General features: G+C 44.5%; 1 protein-coding gene and 1 pseudogene across 15 annotated transcripts in view; both read right to left on the reverse strand.

Annotated features, from left to right (window-relative positions):
* ST3GAL3 (ST3 beta-galactoside alpha-2,3-sialyltransferase 3) overlaps window positions 1-18,553 on the reverse strand; it is a 239,593-nt gene that overhangs the window by 213,897 nt on the left and 7,143 nt on the right. The window lies entirely within an intron of this gene.
* LOC117094014 lies at window positions 13,996-14,089 on the reverse strand (annotated as a pseudogene).

Raw genomic sequence — 18,553 nt, forward strand, 5'->3', positions numbered from 1 at the left:
ATGGGATACAGGGCCGGACACAGTGGCTCAGGCTTGTAATCCCAGCACTTTGGGAGGCCGAGGTGGGTGGATCACTTGAGGTCAGGAGTTCGAGACCAGCCTGGCCAACATGGGGAAACCCCCATCTCTACTAAAAATACAGAAATTGGCCAGGCATGGTGGCATGCACCTGTAATCTCAGCTACTTGGGTGTCTGAGGCAGGAGAACTGCTTGAACTCAGGAGGCGGAGGATGCAGTGAGCCAAGATCGTGCCACTGCACTCCAGCCTAGACGAGAGAACAAGACTCTGTCTCAAGAAAAGAAAAAGAAATGGGATATAGGCCAGGCACAGTAGCCCATGCCTGTAATACTAGCACTTTGCGAGGCCAAGGTAGGAGGATCACATGAGGCCAAGAGTTCAAGACCAGTCTGGGCAACACAGGACAATTCCATCTCTACAAAAAATGTTAAGATTAGCTGGGCGTAGTGGCATGTGCCTGTAGTCCCAGCTATTTGGGAGGCTGAGGAAGGAGGATTGCTTGAGCCCAAGAGTTAGAGGCTGCAATGAGCTAAGATCATGCCACTGCACTCCAGCCTGAGTGACACAGCAAGACCCCGTCTCTTATAAATAAATAAATAAGAAATAAGATATAAAATAGTTTTAAACTATTTCCTCACTACTTACTATTAAGAGAGGGGAACAGAGTAACTTTGCAGTTGAGAAATCTGATAGATATCACAACAAGCTAGCTGAAGGGGATATATGGGAGTTCTTTGTAATATTTCTACAACTCTTTTGTAAATGAGAAATTATTTCAAAATGAAAAGTTAAAAGGGGAAAATAATTTTAAACTAAATGTTCAAATAAACATCTAAATGAGAGTTTATGCAGCCACTTAAAATGGCTGTATAAACTAAAAAAAAATTTAATGATATAGAGAAATGCTTTTGGTATAGTACTGAATGAGAAAAATAAAATATGAAGCCGGGTGCAATGGCTCACGCCTGTAATCCCAGCACTTTGGGAAGGCAAGGCAGGCACATCACTTGACCCTAGGAGTTCCAGACTAGCCTGGGCAACATGGCAAAACCCTGTCTCTACAAAAAATACAAAAATTAGCTAGGCATGGTGGTGCGTGCCTGTAGTCCCAGCAACTCAGGAGGCTGAGGTGGGAGGATCACCTAAGACTGGGAAGTAGATGTTGCAGTGAACTGAGACCATGCCACTACACTCCAGCCTGGGTGACAGAGTGAGACCCTGTCTCAAAAAAATGAATTAATTAATTTAATTAAATAAGAGTATCAGGCACTCAACCATGAGAGATAGAAAAAGATAAATAAAAAATAAAAATGCTGGAAGTAGATTAAGACAGAGAATTCTGGCTGTGGGAGTGCACTTGGCTTCCCTGTATGGTCAGAAAAAAGCATGCAGGCCAGGCTCAGTGGCTCATGCCTGTAATCCCAGCACTTTGAGAGGCCGAGGTGGGTGGGTCACCTGAGGTCAGGAGTTCAAGACCAGTCTGACCAACATGGTAAATCCCTGTCTCCACTAAAAATACAAAATTAGCTGGGCGGCCGGGCGCGGTGGCTCAAGCCTGTAATCCCAGCACTTTGGGAGGCCGAGACGGGCGGATCACGAGGTCAGGAGTTCGAGACCATCCTGGCTAACACGGTGAAACCCTGTCTCTACTAAAAAATACAAAAAAAGCTAGCCGGGTGAGGTGGCTGGCGCCTGTAGTCCCAGCTACTTGGGAGGCTGAGGCAGGAGAATGGCTTAAACCCGGGAGGCGGAGCTTGCAGTGAGCTGAGATCTGGCCACTGCACTCCAGCCCGGGCGACAGAGCGAGACTCCGTCTCAAAAAAAAAAAAAAAAAAAAAAATTAGCTGGGCATGGTGGCACATGCCTATAATTCTAGCTACTTGGGAGGCTGAGGCAGGAGAATAGCTTGAACCTGACAGGTGGAGGTTGTAGTGAACCAAGATTGCGCCACTGCACTGCAGCCTGAGCAACAAGAGTGAAACCCCATCTCAAAAAAAAAAAAAAAAAAAAAAAGCATGCAGGTAAAGAGTTGCAGATGCTCCCTCTAGAAGGCAGATGGAGCACAGCGATCTGGACTCATCCTCTCACAAACATGCATCTTATCCCAGACAGGGAAGTGGCTCTCTTCCATCCAAAGCTAATAGGACACACACTATGTGCTAGGGATTACACAAGGCAGTGAGGACATTGAAACACAGAAACGCAGGCCCCACCTTAGAGGACTTCTGACTTCTATCTTCTCATTCATTCTTCAACTCTCTGTGATCTGATCTGGCTTCTAATCCCACCCGTCACTGTGGGTCAGTTTACCACTGACCTCTTAAGTGCCAAATCCACTGGACACTTTACAGTCCTCCAGCAATTTGACCTTTATACAGCCCCTGAAACTGTGAGAGGTGGTAAGAGTCTTCCTCTGCCTTCTTGGCCACTCATCTTTTAGGACTGTGTTCAAGTGTTAGCTCCTTCAGAAAGCTTTCCTTAATCACAGCCCTACACTATGACTGTGCTCCGTAACATCCCATGCTCACCTCTATCATAGCATTTAGAAAACATCTTGCCTCTTTTTCTGTCTCTGCAGATAATGAGCATACAATCTGAAACAAGAACCTATAACTTAGGTCTGTTAAATCACTAGCATTTATCAGCATAGTGCCTCAAATATAGTAACACTCAGGAAGAGTTTGTTTAAAAATAAAATAGCCTGTAATCCCAGCACTTTGGGAGGCTGAGGAAGGCAGATGGCATGAGCTCAGGAGTTTGAGACCAGCCTGGGCAACATGGCGAAACCCCATCTCTACAGAAAAAAAAAGAAAAAGAAAATAACCAGGTGTAGTGGTGAGGGCCTGTAGTCCCAGTTACTCATGGGGCTGAAGCAGAAGGATCACTTGAGCCTGGGAGGCAGACACTGCAGTGAGCTGAGATTGCGCCACTGCAATCCAGACTGGGAAACAGAGTGAGACCCTATCTCAAAAAATAAATAAATAAAATATATTTCCAATTATATTCCCCAACTCTAGACACAATATAATTTGTACACATTCCAAAAAGTAATACATTCTAAAGGTATAATTTGAATGCATATATATATATATATGCATACATATATATACATACACACACAACAATTTTAAATATAGAGAGCAGCTCAGGGTGCTATCTTAGGCTTTCTTACATTCTCATTCTGCAGATATCCCCAAAACAATGCCACCCTCTTCTGTGACTTCATTTACCAGCATTATGCTGACTCTTAGTCCATTTGCTTTGCTATAAAGAAATACTTGAGGCTGGGCACAGTTGCTCATGCCTGTAATTCCAGCACTTTGGGAGGCTGAGGCAGACAGATCACCTGAGGTCAGGAGTTCAAGACCAGCCTGGCCAACATGGCGAAACCCCATCTACTAAAAATACAAAAATTAGCCAGGCATGGTGATGTGTGCCTGTAAACCCAAATACTCGGGAAGCTGAGGCAGGAGAATCACTTGAACCCAGGAGGCAGAGGTTGCAGTGAGCTGAGATCATGCCACTGCACTCCAGCCTGGGCAACAGAGTGAGACTCTGTCTAAAAAAAAAGAAAAAAGAAATACCTGAGACTGGTATAAAAAAAGAAATACCTGAGATTGGGTAATTTCTAAAGAAAAGAGTTTATTTGGCTCACAGTTCTGTAGGCTGTATAAGAAGCATCTACTTCTGATGAGAGCTGCAGGGTGCTTCCATGCACGGCAGAAGGGGAAGGGGAGCAGACATCATATGCCAAGAGAGGAGAGGTCAGGCACGGTGGCTCACGCCTGTAATCCCAGCACTTTGGGAGGCCGAGGCAGGTGAATCACCTGAGGTCAGGAGTTTGAGACCAGACCGGCCAACATGGTGAAACCCCGTCTCTACTAAAAATACAAAACTTTGCTGGGTGTGGTGGTGCGTGCCTATAATTCCAGCTACTCAGGAGGCTGAGGCAGGAGAATCGCTTGAATCTGGGAGGCAGAGGTTACAGTGAGCCAAGATCACGCCACTGCTCTCCAGCCTGGGAGATAGAACAAGACTCTATCTCAAAAAAAAGGAGAGAAGAGAGAGAGGGAAGGGTTGCCACTCTCTTTTAAATAACCAGCTCTGAGGGAGAAGTCACTCATTATGGAGGGACTGCACCAAGCAGTTCATGAGGGATCTGCCCCCATGACCCAAAGACTTCCCACTAGGCTCCACCTCCAACACTGGGGATCCAATTTCAACATTAAATTTGGAGAGAACAAATACCCAAACTATGTCACTATCCCAAATTTTACATATTCAGTCTAGATGCCCTTCTGAGTTCCAAGTCCAAGTATGTTAACTTCTTGCTATACCTCATCATCTAGATGTTTCACCCTGAGGAACTTCCTCTTCCTCTGGCATTTACTGTCTCAATCAAAGTCAACCCTTTCACAGATGCTTCTACAAGAAACCTGGAAATTAGCCTTGACACTAGACTCCTCCTCACTCTCATCCTGCACATATAATCAATCAAGTCCTACAAATTTTATCTCCTAAATACTTCCTGAAGCTACACATCCCTCCCTCTTCACTGCCACCATCCTAATTCGAGTCACCATAACCTTTTGCATGGACTACTACAATAGCCTAGTAATCCTCCTACTTGCCCCTGCCCAATTAGTTCTCCACACAGCAGCCAATGTGATAGGATTATTTTACTCCCAGGCTTAAATTTCATAAATTTCCCATTATCTTTAGGGTAAAGTCCCAGACTCCTTAAACAAAGCCTAGATATCTGGCCCCTTCCCACTTCTCCTCCACATACCTTGCCACCTCATCTCTTTATGAGCCTGTAACATGGAGCTTCTCTCGGTGTTTTCAACTTATCATGCCCTTCCAATGTCAGGCTGAAGCCCTTCCAACCCACCGCTTTATTCACCTCCCAATGTCAGGATGAAGCCCTCCTGATCCCACCACTTCATCTAGCCAACCCTTACTTACCTTTTAAGTCTCAGCTAAAACCTTAATTCTGTAGGGAAGCATTATCTGTCTCCAGGCTTCAGGTTAGGTCTCCCTGTCATATATTCCTACCACACCTATATATCCCTATCCCATTACACTGTGTACTTACAATTTTATAAGTATTTACAATAATTTAGTATTTATATTCTGGCTGATCCAGGCAGGGAACATGTCTATTTTGTTCACCATTTTATCCCTAGTAGGTGCTCAAAAACTGTCTATTGACTAACTGATTATTCAATCAGTTACAGTATGCTTGAAAAGAAATACATAAGGGAGCCGGGCACATGGCTCATGCCTGTAAGCCCAACACTTTGGGAGGCCGAGGCAGGCAGATCACCTTAGGTCAGGAGTTCAAGACCAGCCTGACCAACATAGTGAAACCCTGTTTCTACTAAAAATACAAAATTGGTCAGGCATGATGGCACATGCCTGTAATCTCAGCTACTCGGGAGGCTGAGGCAGGAGAATCGCTTGAACCCAAGAGGCGAAGGTGGCAGTGAGCTGAGGTCACACCATTGCACTCCAGCCTGGACAAGAGCGAAACTCCATCTCAAAAGAAAACAAAAAAGAGCCAGGCACAGTGGCTCATGCCTGCAATCTCAGCACTTTGGGAGGCTGAGGCAGGTGGATCACCTGAGGACCTGAGGTTGGGAGTTCGAGACCAGCCTGACCAACACAGAGAAACCCTGTCTCTACTAAAAACACAAAATTAGCTGGGTGTGGTGGTGCATGCCTGTAATCCCAGCTACTAGGGAGGCTGAGGCAGGAGAACTGCTTGAACGCAGGAGACGGAGGTTGTAGTGAGCCGAGATTCAGCCATCGCACTCCAGTCTGGGCAACAAGAGCACGAAACTCCGGCTCAAAAAAAAAAAAAAAAAAAAAAAAAAGAAATACATAAGGTATAGAAAACTAGATTATCTTAATTAGCCATAAAAGGAACACTGTAGGCTGGGCACAGTGGCTCACGCCAGTAATCCCAGCGCTTTGGGAGGCTGAGGTGGGCAGATCACGAGGTCAGGACATAGAGACCATCCTGGCTAACATGATGAAACCCCATCTCTACTAAAAAATACAAAAAGCCGGGCGTGGTGGCAGGCACCTGTAGTCCCAGCTACTCGGGAGGCTGAGGCAGGAGAATAGTGTGAACCTGGGAGGCGGAACTTGCAGTGAGCCGAGATCACGTAATTGCACTCCAGCCTGGACGACAGAACAAGACTCTGTCTCAAAAAAAAAAAAAAAAAAAACACAAAAAAAGAAAATTGTATAAAAATCTGAACTCACCAAAACAAACTGCACCAAACTTGCTGTTCCTAAAACATTCCACAGTATGATTATTTTCTGAACTATACATACAACAATTTTTAGGTTAGTCTAAAATGTCAGAATTCTGATGATCTTCAAATATCAGCCATAATGGATATGAACTCAATTACGACAAAATCATACAGAGCAAAAAACCACAGAGTATTTCCAGCGCATGTCTCCTGTAAATATTTTTTTGCCAAGATAATTAGAAATTATTACATAGTATTTATTACCCAGCTTTCCAAACCATTTACTGAAAAAGCTTATGAATTTTTTGGAAATGTTTTTGCTGAATGCACCCCTGCTATTTAGACAATATGCATGACCAAGGAGATTTAAGTAGTTAATTAACAAGCAATCTATGAAATCATTATATTCAGAAGCATTGAGCACTTCCTAATTACAAGTCACTGTTAGGGACAAAATAATTAATATTGATAATATTCATACAGCATTTACTGTGGATCAGCCACAGTTCTAAGTTTTCTAGGAATTAACTAACCGAAGGTTCTTAATAATTCTGGAATTTATTCCCATTTTACAAAGAAGAAACTGAGGCACAAAGAGCTAAAGATTTTGTCCAAAATCACAGTGCTGATAAGTGGCAAAGCCAAGAGTCAAATCCAGATGATCTGGCTTCAGTCTTATGTCATACTGCTTCTCTAAATAACAAGAAAAGTTATAGTAGAATAATAATAAAAAGGAATCAGTAGAGAATCTACACAAAAATACTGAAACAAAAGAGGAAGAAAGGAATTAGTACAGGAAGGGGAAAGGGTGAAGCATGGCAGATGAAGATCATACAACAGAAAAAATTCCCTCACAGAACTGACAAAGACCATTAACAAAGATCCTTCCAGTCCCACCCGCCCCCGAATGGCTCTGTAAAATGAGAGCTAGGGGCACAGACTAAAGGCAAATCTCAGAGGAAAACAGCAAAATGTTTAAAATAAAATAAAATTATAATAGCACTCAGAAAAAAAGTGAACAAAGAAAAATAACGCCATCACAAAAACGAAAGTCTTCAATGGGAGAGAAGAAAGAGGACATTGCTGAAAATACAGTAAGAGTCATGAAAGCCAAGAATGGTTAAAAAAAAAAAAAAAAAATGAGCAAGACAATGAAAAAAGAATAAAAAGTTAAAAAGATTGCCAAAACAGCCCAGTGGCTCATTCCTATAATCTCAACACTTCAGGAGGCCAGTGGGGGAGAACTGCTTGAGCCCAGGAGTTCAAGACCAGCCTGGGCAACTTGGTGAAACCCTGTCTTTACAAAACAATTTTTCAAAAATTAGCCAGGTATGGTGGCACATGCTTGTAGTCCCAGCTACTCAGGAGGTTGAGGTCAGCTTTAGCCCAGGAGTTCAAGGCTGCAGTGAGCCATGATGGCATCACTGTACTCCAGCCTGAATGACAGAGCCAGATCCTGTCTCAAGAATAAATAAATAAAATAAAAAATTAAAATTAAAAGATTTTCGGGGGGCGAGGTGGCTCACGCCTATAATCCCAGCACTTTGGGAGGCCGAAGCAGGTGGATCATGAGGTCAGGAGTTCAAGACCAGCCTGGCCGACATAGTAAAACCCTGTCTCTACTAAAAATACAAAAATTAGCCAGACGTGGGGGCGCATGCCTATAGTCCCAGCTACTAAGGAGGCTGAGGCAGGAGAATCGCTTGAACCTGGAAGGCGGAGATTGCAGTGAGCTGAGATTGTGCCACTGCACACCAGTTCAGGCAATAGAGCAAGACTTTGTCTCCAAAAAAAAAAAAGAGGTTTTCAAAACAAACCCAAAAAATCAAGCAAAAACATGTAGCAATGGAAATCATAGGAGGTCGACCACAAACATAACTTGTGTCTGAAAGAGGGAACCAAGCAAATGGAACAGAAAGAGATCTAAAACTAGATAATTAGAGGGAATGGGGCTGAGGGCAAGCTCGCCCAAAGATACAGCTTCCAAGCTTCTCCAAACCACAATAGCTAAGGTGGCAAGGATAACCTGAAGATCTCAAAAGGAAATAAAAAAGGGACGGGTATGGTGAGATCCCAATGATCCACTGTGCCAGTCATAGACTTATTTTGCCTCTCGACTCCAAATTCATCCTCTTTGACTACCCTGCAAAGTTGATCTGGGCCCTTGAAATGTTTTTCTTTTGCCAGCTGGAGTGAAGTCAAGCATTGTCAGTAGAGGGTGCTTGTGAAACATTGCAGAAAGAAAAGGGTTTGGCTCCCAGCTCCCAGTATGCTCTGCTCAGGAGGCCCCAGCAACATCCATGGCTTTCCAGGGTCCCACAGTCAGCAACCTTCCCCAGGAGCCCTCTTGGGCAGTTTTGTAGTACAGCACCTCAGCTGAGACACTTAACTGTAAACAGCTTTCCTTAGCACCCTAGAGGGCAGATTTCTGGCAAATTCTGCCACGCAGCATCAGTCACGTCTCTGCCATCCAGTGAGACACTACACCAAGTCTGGATCTCAGCCGGGGGTGGAGTCAGGTGGAGGTGGTAGTGGCAGTAGAGGAGGAAGAGGGCTCCTTGTCCGGTGCTCTATCTCAGCCCGGGGTGGTGGTGGTTTCTTATATCTGCCATTTCTATATTCTTTAGAGCTCTCCTTCTCTCTTTTTCACAGCTTTATTGAGATATCCTTCACATACTATACAATTCACCCAAAGTGTACAATTCAGTGGCTTTTAGTATATTCAGAGTTCACAAAGTTGTGTGAACATCGTAATTTTATAACTTTCTCATTACCCTAAAAAAGGTACCCTGTACCCCTTAGCTGTCACTGCCTATTCCCCAAAATTCCCTATTCTCCCAGCGCCAATCTACTTTCTATCTCTATGGGTTTGCCTATTGTGGACATTTCAAAATGGAATCATACAATATATGGTCCTTTTTGATTGGCTTCCTTCAATTAGTATAATGCTTTTTTTCCAGATAGGCATAGAACAAATGCAGAGCACAAGGTTTTCAAGGTTCAAACATATTGTAGTGTGTATCAGTACTTCATCTCATTTTTTTTTTTAAGAGACAGGGTCTTGCTCTGTTGTACAGGCTAGAGTGCAGTGGTACGATCATGACACACTGCAGCCTCCAACTATGCGGCTCAAGTGATCCTCCTACCTCAGCCTCCCAAGTAGCTGAAACTACAGTCATGCACTACCATGCCTGGCTAATTTTTTACTTTTGTAGACACAGGGGTCTCACCATGTTTCCCAGGCTGGTCTTGAGCTCCTGGCCTCAAGCGATCCTCCTGCTTCAGCCTCCCAAAGTGCTAGAATTATAGGCATGAGCCACTATGCCTGGCCCAGTACTTCATTGCTTTTTATTGCTGAATACTATTTCATCCTAGGAATATACCATATTTTATTTATCCATTCATCACCTGGCAAGATATTTGGGTTGTTTCTACTTTTTGGCTGGATAATGTTGCTATGAACCTTCATGTACATATTTTTGTATGTACATACTCTTGGGCATATATCTAAGAGTGGAAGTGGGTATGTAACTAGAGCCACGGTTTGAATATGTCCCCCAAAAAAGCGTATGTTGGAAACTTAATCCCCAGTACAACAGTGCTGGGAGGTGCAGCCTAATGAGAGGTATTTAGGTCATGAGGGCTCCACCCTCATGAACGGATTAATGCCTATCATCAAAGGGCTTGAGGCGGTGAGTTCAGTCTCTTTCTCCCTCTCCCTCACTCTCTCTTGCCCTTCCAGGTCCTGCCATGAGATGATACAGCAAGGAGGCCCTCACCAGATGCCAGCCCCTTGATCTTGGACTACCCAGCCTCCAAAACTGTAAGAAATAAATCTGTTTTTTATAAATTACCTAGTCTCAGCTACCGTTATAGCAACACAAAATGGACTAGGACACCTAGTATGAAATCTCCTGGTTGTATGGTAATTCTATGTTTAACTGCTTGAAGAAATGATAGTGTGTTCCCCAAAGTGGCCACACATTTTACATTCCCAACAGCAGAGCACTCCAATTTCTCCACATCGCCAGCTCTAATACTTACTCTCTTTTTCTTTAAGAGACAGGGTCTCACTCTGTGGCCCAGGTTGGAGTGCAGCGGTATGACCTTGGCTCAGTGTAGCTGCAATCTCCTGGGCTCAAGCAATCTTCCTGCCTCAGCTTCCTGAGTAGCTGGGACTACATGCCCGGCTAATGATTCTATTTTCTGTAAAGATGGGGTCTCACTGTGTTGCACAGGATGATCTCTAACTCCTGGGCTCAAGTAATCCTCCCACCTCAAATCCCAAAGTGGTGGGATTATAGGTGTGAGCCATCGCTTATTCTTTTTTTTTTTTTTGAGACAGAGTCTTGTTCTGTCGCGCAGGCTGGAATGCAGTGGTGTGATCTCGGCTCACTGAAATCTCTGCCTCTCAGTTTCAAGTGATTCTCCTGCCTCACCCTCCAGAGTAGCTGGGATTACAGGCGTATGCCACCACACCTGGCTAATTTTTGTATTTTTAGTAGAGACGGGCTTTCGCCATGTTGGCCAGGCTGGTCTCGAACTCCTGACCTCAAGCAATCCACCCACCTCAGCCTCCCAAGCCACTGCTTATTCTTTTTTTTTTTTGAGACAGAATCTCACTCTTTGTTGCCCAGGCTGGAGGGCAGTGGCATGCTCTTGGCTCACTGCAACCTCAGCCTCCCAGGTTCAAGCAATTCTCGTGCCTCGGCCTCCCATGTAGCTAGGATTACAGACACCTGCCACCACACCCGGCTGATTTGTTTTTGTATTTTAGTAGAGACAGGGTTTCACCATGTTGCCCAGGCTGGTCTCGAATTCCCGAGCTCAGGCAATCTGTCCATCTCAGCCTCCTCCCAAAGTGCTAGGATTACAAGCATAAGCCACCATGCCTGGCCCCCAGCCACTGCTTATTCTTATCGGCTGTTTTGATTCCAGCCACCATAGAGTGTGAGGTAGTATCTCATGGTAGTTTTGATCTGCACTCCCCTGAAAGCTGATGATGTTAACCATCTTTCTATGTGCTTATTTCTTTACTTCTTATTAGCCAATCTTGCATTACTCCAATTCTCTGTAATAGTTGAGTAATCCTTATATTAAACCTTATCTAGTCAAGTTACCATGTGATTTATCTTTTAATTGGATCCAGACTCCTGCAAGATGAGTAGTCAGTGATTTCCTGAGTAGAAATCAAATGATCTACAATGGTTTTAAAAATAGAGAACAGAAGAGTAAAGCTGAAAAATACTTTGTCACTGGCCAGGTATTCCCTTTAGAAGTAGGTAAGAGGCCTGGTGTGGTGGCTTATGCCTGTAATCCCAACACACTGGGAGGCTGAGGCAGGCAGATCACTTGATGTCAGGGGTTGGAGACCAGCCTGGACAACATGGTGAAACACTGTCTCTACTAAAAATACAAAAATTAACGAGGCGTGGTGGTGGGCCCCTGTAATCCCAGCTACTTGGGAGGCTGAGGCAGGAGAATCATGTGAACCTGGGAGGTGGAGGTTGCAGTGAGCCAAGATCACCCCACTGCACTCCAGCCTAGGTGTTCAAGGCAGAGGTTGCAGTGAACCAAGACTGCACCAATGCACTCCAGCCTGGGTGACGAGTGAGATGTCATCCTAAAAAAAAAAAAAAAAAGTTGTAGCAGAAGGATAAAAACATGTATGGGAACTTTAAAAACCTTTAACTCAAACAGTGGCTTTTTTCTGTTGAAGGAAGGATAAGGGAAAAACACATTAGGAAGCCTTTCAGTAAAAAATGTAATGTCCTCTTTCTTTAAAAAATAAAAAAAGACTCAAGCAAGATGGCATATTAGGATTTAATGACAGCTGGACGCGGTGGCTCACGCCTGTAATCCCAGCACTTCGGGAGGCCGAGGTGGGCGGATCACGAGTTCAGGAGAAGGAGATCATCCTGGCTGACATGGTGAAACTCCATCTCTACCAAAAATACAAAAAACTAGCCGGGCGAGGTGGCGGGCGCCTGTAGTCCCAGCTACTCGGGAGGCTGAGGCAGGAGAATGGTGTAAACCCGGTGGCGGGGAGCCTGCAGTTAGCCGAGACTGCGCCACTACACTCCAGCCTGGGCGACAGAGCGAGACTCCGTCTCAAAAAAAAGAAAAAATTTAATGATAGGGCCAGGCACAGTGGCTCATGCCTCTAATCCCAACACTTTGGGAGGCCAAGGTGGGTAGATCACCTGAGGTCCAGAGTCCAAGACCAGCCTGACCAACATGGAGAAACCCCATCTCTACTAAAAATACAAAAATTAATCAGGCATGGTGGCACATGCCTGTAACCCCAGCTACTCAGGAAGCTGAGGCAGGAGAATCGCTTGAACCCGGGAGGTGGGGGTTGCAGTAAGCCAAGGTCATGCCATTGCACTCCAGCCTAGGCAACGAGAGGGAAACTCTGTCTCATTAAAAAAAAAAAAAAAGATTTAATGATGATATAATTATTTGTTCTATTCTTGTATGTGTAAAACACATCATCAGAAAATATAGGCCGGGCACGGTGGCTGACGCCTGTAATCTCAACACTTTGGGAGGCTAAAGTGGGTGTATTACTTGAGTTCAGGAGTTTGAGACCAGCCTGGGCAACACGGCAAAACCCCATCTCTACAAAAAAATACAAAAGAAAAAAAAAATGACCAGGGCATGGTGGTGTGCACCTGTAATCCCAGCTACTCAGGAGGCTAAGACTTGAGCCCAGGAGGTCAAGGCTGCAGTAGCTGTAATTGCATCCCTGCACTCCAGCCTAAACAATAGAGCAAGGCCCCATCTCAAAAAAAAAAAAAAAGAAAGAAAGAAAAAGGAAATATAAACGTTACCTTTCCTTGCTATTATTTCTGAAACTTTACATGTTTTAGGCCTATGCAGTAGTTCCATATTGTTTATCTCCTCATATATTTTTTTAGAAAGGAAAGACATATTTTTGAAAAACTATGCTGGACTATTGTAAAGTAACTATGCTAGAGCTATGCTAGCAGCTATGCCATCTTAACAGTCCCAGCAAAAGCCATTATTACACACCTGAGTAGAGCAGTGGGCACACAGGGAGTGGTGCCTGCCCTCAAGGAGCAGAGTGATGCATGCAGTTATGGTATAAACAAGGAATAGATGTTATGAGATTATGGCAATTAATAACTGTCTGGGAGGCTCAGGAAAAGCTTCAGAGGCGTTGCCTGAATTAAACTGACTCTGGGAAGCTGAAGCAGAAGGGCAGGAGAGGGATTATAAGCCATGCTAAGGAGCCTGAAATTTATCCCATTGGCAATGGGGAACCACGTACATAGAGAAACAACATAAATCTGTTTTAGAAAGGCTGCTTGTGTAGCAATATGGAGAACAGACTGGAGAAGGCTAAGCACAGAGCAAGAAGAGGCCATTATAACAGCCCAGGTCATTTGCCCTCAGAGGGCATGTACACCTTGAAGGGCACTGAAAGTGATTCAGCAGGGTATTGGAAGAAAAATACTACAACTCCCATTTATAAACTTCTCTGGCATTTAATTTCATGGACACCGGCCTCCTAAGTCCCTGAGTCAGATGTCTGTGGCACATGAGGTTCAGGACGACTCCTCAGAAGTATGAAAATTCCACAGCGTGGAGTGTGTGGTACTGCCACTCACTCATTCACGTCCTAATGTAGAACGGTTCATGCAGTACAGATGACATCAATATGGTTAGTTTCGTAAAAATTGGATGTTAAAAAGATTTTTTTATGGAACACTTCATAAATTTGTGTGTCATCCTAATCTTCTCTTTATCGTTCCAATTTTAGAATATGTGCTGCCAAAGCAAGCCCGTAATAGGATATTTTAAATAGGATCATAACTAAACTTGACAATGAGACAGTGAGAAACTCTGAAACGTGCACCACGAAGAAGTTTTCCAGTTATAATCTGGCCAAGTGCTTATAAGAGTTTTAGAACTTAAATAACAGTTACGTATTTTTCTTCTACAAAAATGTTGCTGTTCTCAGTTTCGTGACCTTTCCTGGGATGGCAAATGTAAGTAGCATGGCACCTAGCAGATACTCCAAATAGACACACAGCTGCCCTTCCAAGATAAACATCTATTTCGGTTGATGCAAAATTGTGGTTTCTGCCATTAGTATTATCAAAGGCTAGAAACTAGCTGTTTTTTAAAGAAAACTGTTGAGTGCATTTTGAAAATAGATGTTTTTAATGTTTCCATCCTTATGTTGTTACCAAAAGAATATAAAAGTCACACAAAAACTCATTATCTATATACCAGCAGTTCTCAAAGTGTAGTCCAAGGACCCTCAAGGGTCCCCAAGACCCTTTCAGGGGGTCCACGAGTTTAGAACTATTTTCACAATAATTCTAAGACATTATTTGCCTTGTTCATTCTTGTTCTCTTATGAGCGTCCAGCAGTTTTCTAGAGGTTACATAACATGATGAGGTGACCACGATTGTTCTCCCAGTTAACAGTATGCGTGCTTGTGGGTTACTATGATTTTTGAGACAGGGTCTCACTCTGTCACCCATGCTGAAGTGCACTGCCATGATCACAGCTCAGTGCAGCCTCAACCTCCTAGGCTCAGGCAATCCTGCTGTCAGCCTCCCTAGTAGCTGGGACTACAGGGATATGCCATCATGCTTGGCTAATTTTTTAATTTTTTGAAGAGATGTAGTTTCACTATGTTACCCAGGCTGAATTTTTTTTTTTTTTTTTTTTTTTAGACAGAGTCTCACTTCGTCCCCCAGGCTGGAGTGCAGTGGCATGATCTCGGCTCACTGCAACCTCTGCCTCCCAGGCTCAGGCAATCTTCCCACCTCAGCCTCCCAAGTAGGGGATACCAGAGGAGTGTGCGACCATGCCTGGCTAACTTTTTTGTATTTTTGGTAGAGATGGGGTTTCACCGTGTTGCCCAGGCTGGTCTCAAACTCCTGAGCTCAAGCGATCCCCCCACTTCGGCCTCCCAAAGTGATGGGATTATAGGCGTGAGCCACCGCACCCAGCCAAGAACATTTTTTATCATTTTTTTGTACTCAGTGATTTTTAAAACATTAAATATCGACAGACAATACTCACAAAGATGAAAGTTATTTGGGAATACTCAATAATTTTTAAACTTTAAGGGAATCCTGAGACTAAAGAGTCTGAGAACCACCGCTACATACTTTAAATCCTCAGTAACAGAATTTCCTGACTTGTTTAACATATTCCAAACAAAAGGGTTCAGTGTTAAAAATACATAAACATGCCACCTTTCAGTTACTTTGCAAGAAAAACTGACATCAAGGAAGAGGAAATTTATGATATACAGACAAATAATAGGCCAAGGCAGTAGATGACATTTCATCAGAGTAACATAAATTAAGTCCTACAGGAGTTCAGAGAGGAAGAACTCATGTCAAGCCAGGATGCTCAGATAAAGAATCTAATGGAGAATAAATATGAACTAAACTTCCATTACCATCTTTAAAAAAATCATCAGAAGATGACTGAGGAGGAGCAAAATTTCTGGGAGAAGTCAACAATGACAGGCCAAGGAGAAGTGTGTATGTTTTAGCAACCTCATCCAGTGAGAATTTTTTTTTTTTTTTTTTGAGACGGAGTCTCACTCTGTCGCCCAGGCTGGAGTGCAGTGGCCAGATCTCAGATCTCCGCTCACTGCAAGCTCCGCCTCCCGGGTTCACACCATTCTCCTTACTCAGCCTCTCGAGTAGCTGGGACTACAGGCGCCTGCCACCACGCCCAGCTAATTTTTTGTATTTTTAGTAGAGATGGGGTTTCACCATGTTAGCCAGGATGGTCTCGATCTCCTGACCTCATGATCCGCCTGCCTCGGCCTCCCAAAGTGCTGGGATTACAGGCATGAGCCACAGCGCCCGGCCTACTTTTTGTATTTTTAATAGAGACGGGGTTTCAACACATTGGCCAGGTTGGCCCCGAACTCCTAACCTCAGGTGATCTGCCCGCCTCAGCCTCCCAAAGTGCTGGGATCACAGGTATGAGCTACTGCACCCGGCCCATATGGTATTCTTATCAACTGTCTCTTTTTGATCTCAGAGTAATTCCCTTATGCCTAACACTCCCAGCCCAGCATCATCACTTAAAATGCATATCCTTGTTAGTATAATGGTGAGAAAAAGAATAAAATAAATGCATAAATAAAACCACAACGTGGCGGGGCGTGGTGGCTCATGCGTGTAAACCCAGCACTTCGGTAGGCAGAGCCAGGCAGATTGTTTGAGCCCAAGAGCTCGAGACCAGCGTAGGCAATATGGTGAAACCACATTTCTACAAAAAATACAAAAAATTAGCTGGGTGTGGTGGTGCGTGCGTGCCTGTGGTACCAGCTATTTGAGAGGCTGAGGTGGGAGGATCACCTGAGCCTGGGAGGTTGAGACTGCAGTGAGTCATGATCATATCATGCCAGTGCACTCCAGCCTGGGTGATAGGGTGAGGCCTTGTCTCAAAAAAAACAAAATAAAATAAAATAAATTAAAAAAAAAAAATCCCACAATGTTGGCATTTTTTTTTTTTTTTTTTTTGAGACAGAGTCTTGCTCTGCCACCCAGGCTGGAGTGCAGTGGCCGGATCTCAGCTCACTGCAAGCTCCGCCTCCCGGGTTTACGCCATTCTCCTGCCTCAGCCTCCCGAGTAGCTGGGACTACAGGCGCCCGCCTCGTCGCCCGGCTAGTTTTTTTTTTTTTTTTTTTTTTTTTTGTATTTTTAAGTAGAGACAGGGTTTCACCGTATTAGCCAGGATGGTCTCGATCTCCTGACCTCGTGATCCGCCCGTCTCGGCCTCCCAAAGTGCTGGGATTACAGGCTTGAGCCACCACGCCCGGCCCTTTTTTTTTTTTTTTGAGACGGAGTCTCGCTCTGTCGCCCAGGCTGAGTGCAGCGGAGCGATCTCGGCTCACTGCAAGCTCCGCCTCCCGGGTTCATGCCATTCTCCTGCCTCAGCCTCCCGAGTAGCTGGGACTACAGGCGCCTGATACCACGCCTGGCTAATTTTTTTGTATTTTTAGTAGAGACAGGGTTTCACCATGTTAGCCAGGATGGTCTCGATCTCCTGATCTCGTGATCCACCCGCCTCGGCCTCCCAAAGTGCTGGGATTACAGGCGTGAGCCACCACGCCCGGCCAATGTTGGCATCTTTAGGCGGTGAGATTTAAGACTAGTGATCACCTACCATGAACCAGGTAATATACTAAAGATGAGAAATATTACAACTGTTGTTTTTATTGTTAAACTATTGTTTGTACATATCTACTAATAGCACAAGACCAGGCTTTTTGTATCTATTCCCTCCAATCCTCAGAGCAACCTTGCAAGGTAGGAACTTTTGTGCTCATTTTCCAAATTTGAAAACCAAGAAGACATGAGATTCTGAAGCCTATCTAAGGTGACACAATAGAAACTGGTAAGGCTATTACTGAAATCCTGGTCTGCTGCTCATCTAGCCCTAGGAAGCACACAGACATGTCCCTCACATATTGCAGCAGCCTAACCAGCCTTCCATTGAGTCTCACCTCATTCTAACCTCTCATCCTGCATAAATGTTTTATGACTCTTGTGTAGTAGGCATGGTACTACGGCTGCAAACCTCAGAACTCCTCATGTGAGGGAAATAGCTATTCACTCTTCTGCCTCTTCCACACAGTGATGTTCCTGAAAGGCGAAGCTGATAAAATCTCTATCCTCGAATCTTTCAGTGGCACCTAATCACCTTCAGGATAAAGCTCTAATTCCAGAACTCACAAAGACCTTCACATCTATTCTTGACCGATTTCTGCAGCCTCATTTCCTACACACTCCCCAAACAGGCTCCGTACTCCTGCCACACCAGTGTCTTTAGGATGTAGCCACATTCTTTGCTTCTAGGCCACGGCACACATTGTTGCCTGTGTGAAAAGCCAAAACCCATATCCACCCAGCTAGTAACTACTGATTTCTCAAGATGTAGGTCAGATGTGAACTTCCTTAGAAAACCACTACTCTCAAGCCTGTAATCCCAGCACTTTGGGAGGCCGAGACAGGAGGATCACAAGGTCAGGAGTTCGAGATCATCCTTGCTAACACGGTGAAACCCCGTTTCTACTGAAAAATACAAAAAGCTAGCCGGGCGAGGTGGCTGGCGCCTGTAGTCCCAGCTACTCGGGAGGCTGAGGCAGGAGAATGGCGTAAACCCAGGAGGCGGAGCTTGCAGTGAGCTGAGATCCAGCCACTGCACTCCAGCCTGGGTGACAGAGCGAGACTCCGTCTCAAAAAAAAAAAAAAAAAAA

This window comes from Trachypithecus francoisi, unplaced genomic scaffold (genome assembly GCF_009764315.1).
Source record: "Trachypithecus francoisi isolate TF-2019V2 unplaced genomic scaffold, Tfra_2.0 Lachesis_group12, whole genome shotgun sequence".
Lineage (NCBI taxonomy): Eukaryota > Metazoa > Chordata > Mammalia > Primates > Cercopithecidae > Trachypithecus > Trachypithecus francoisi.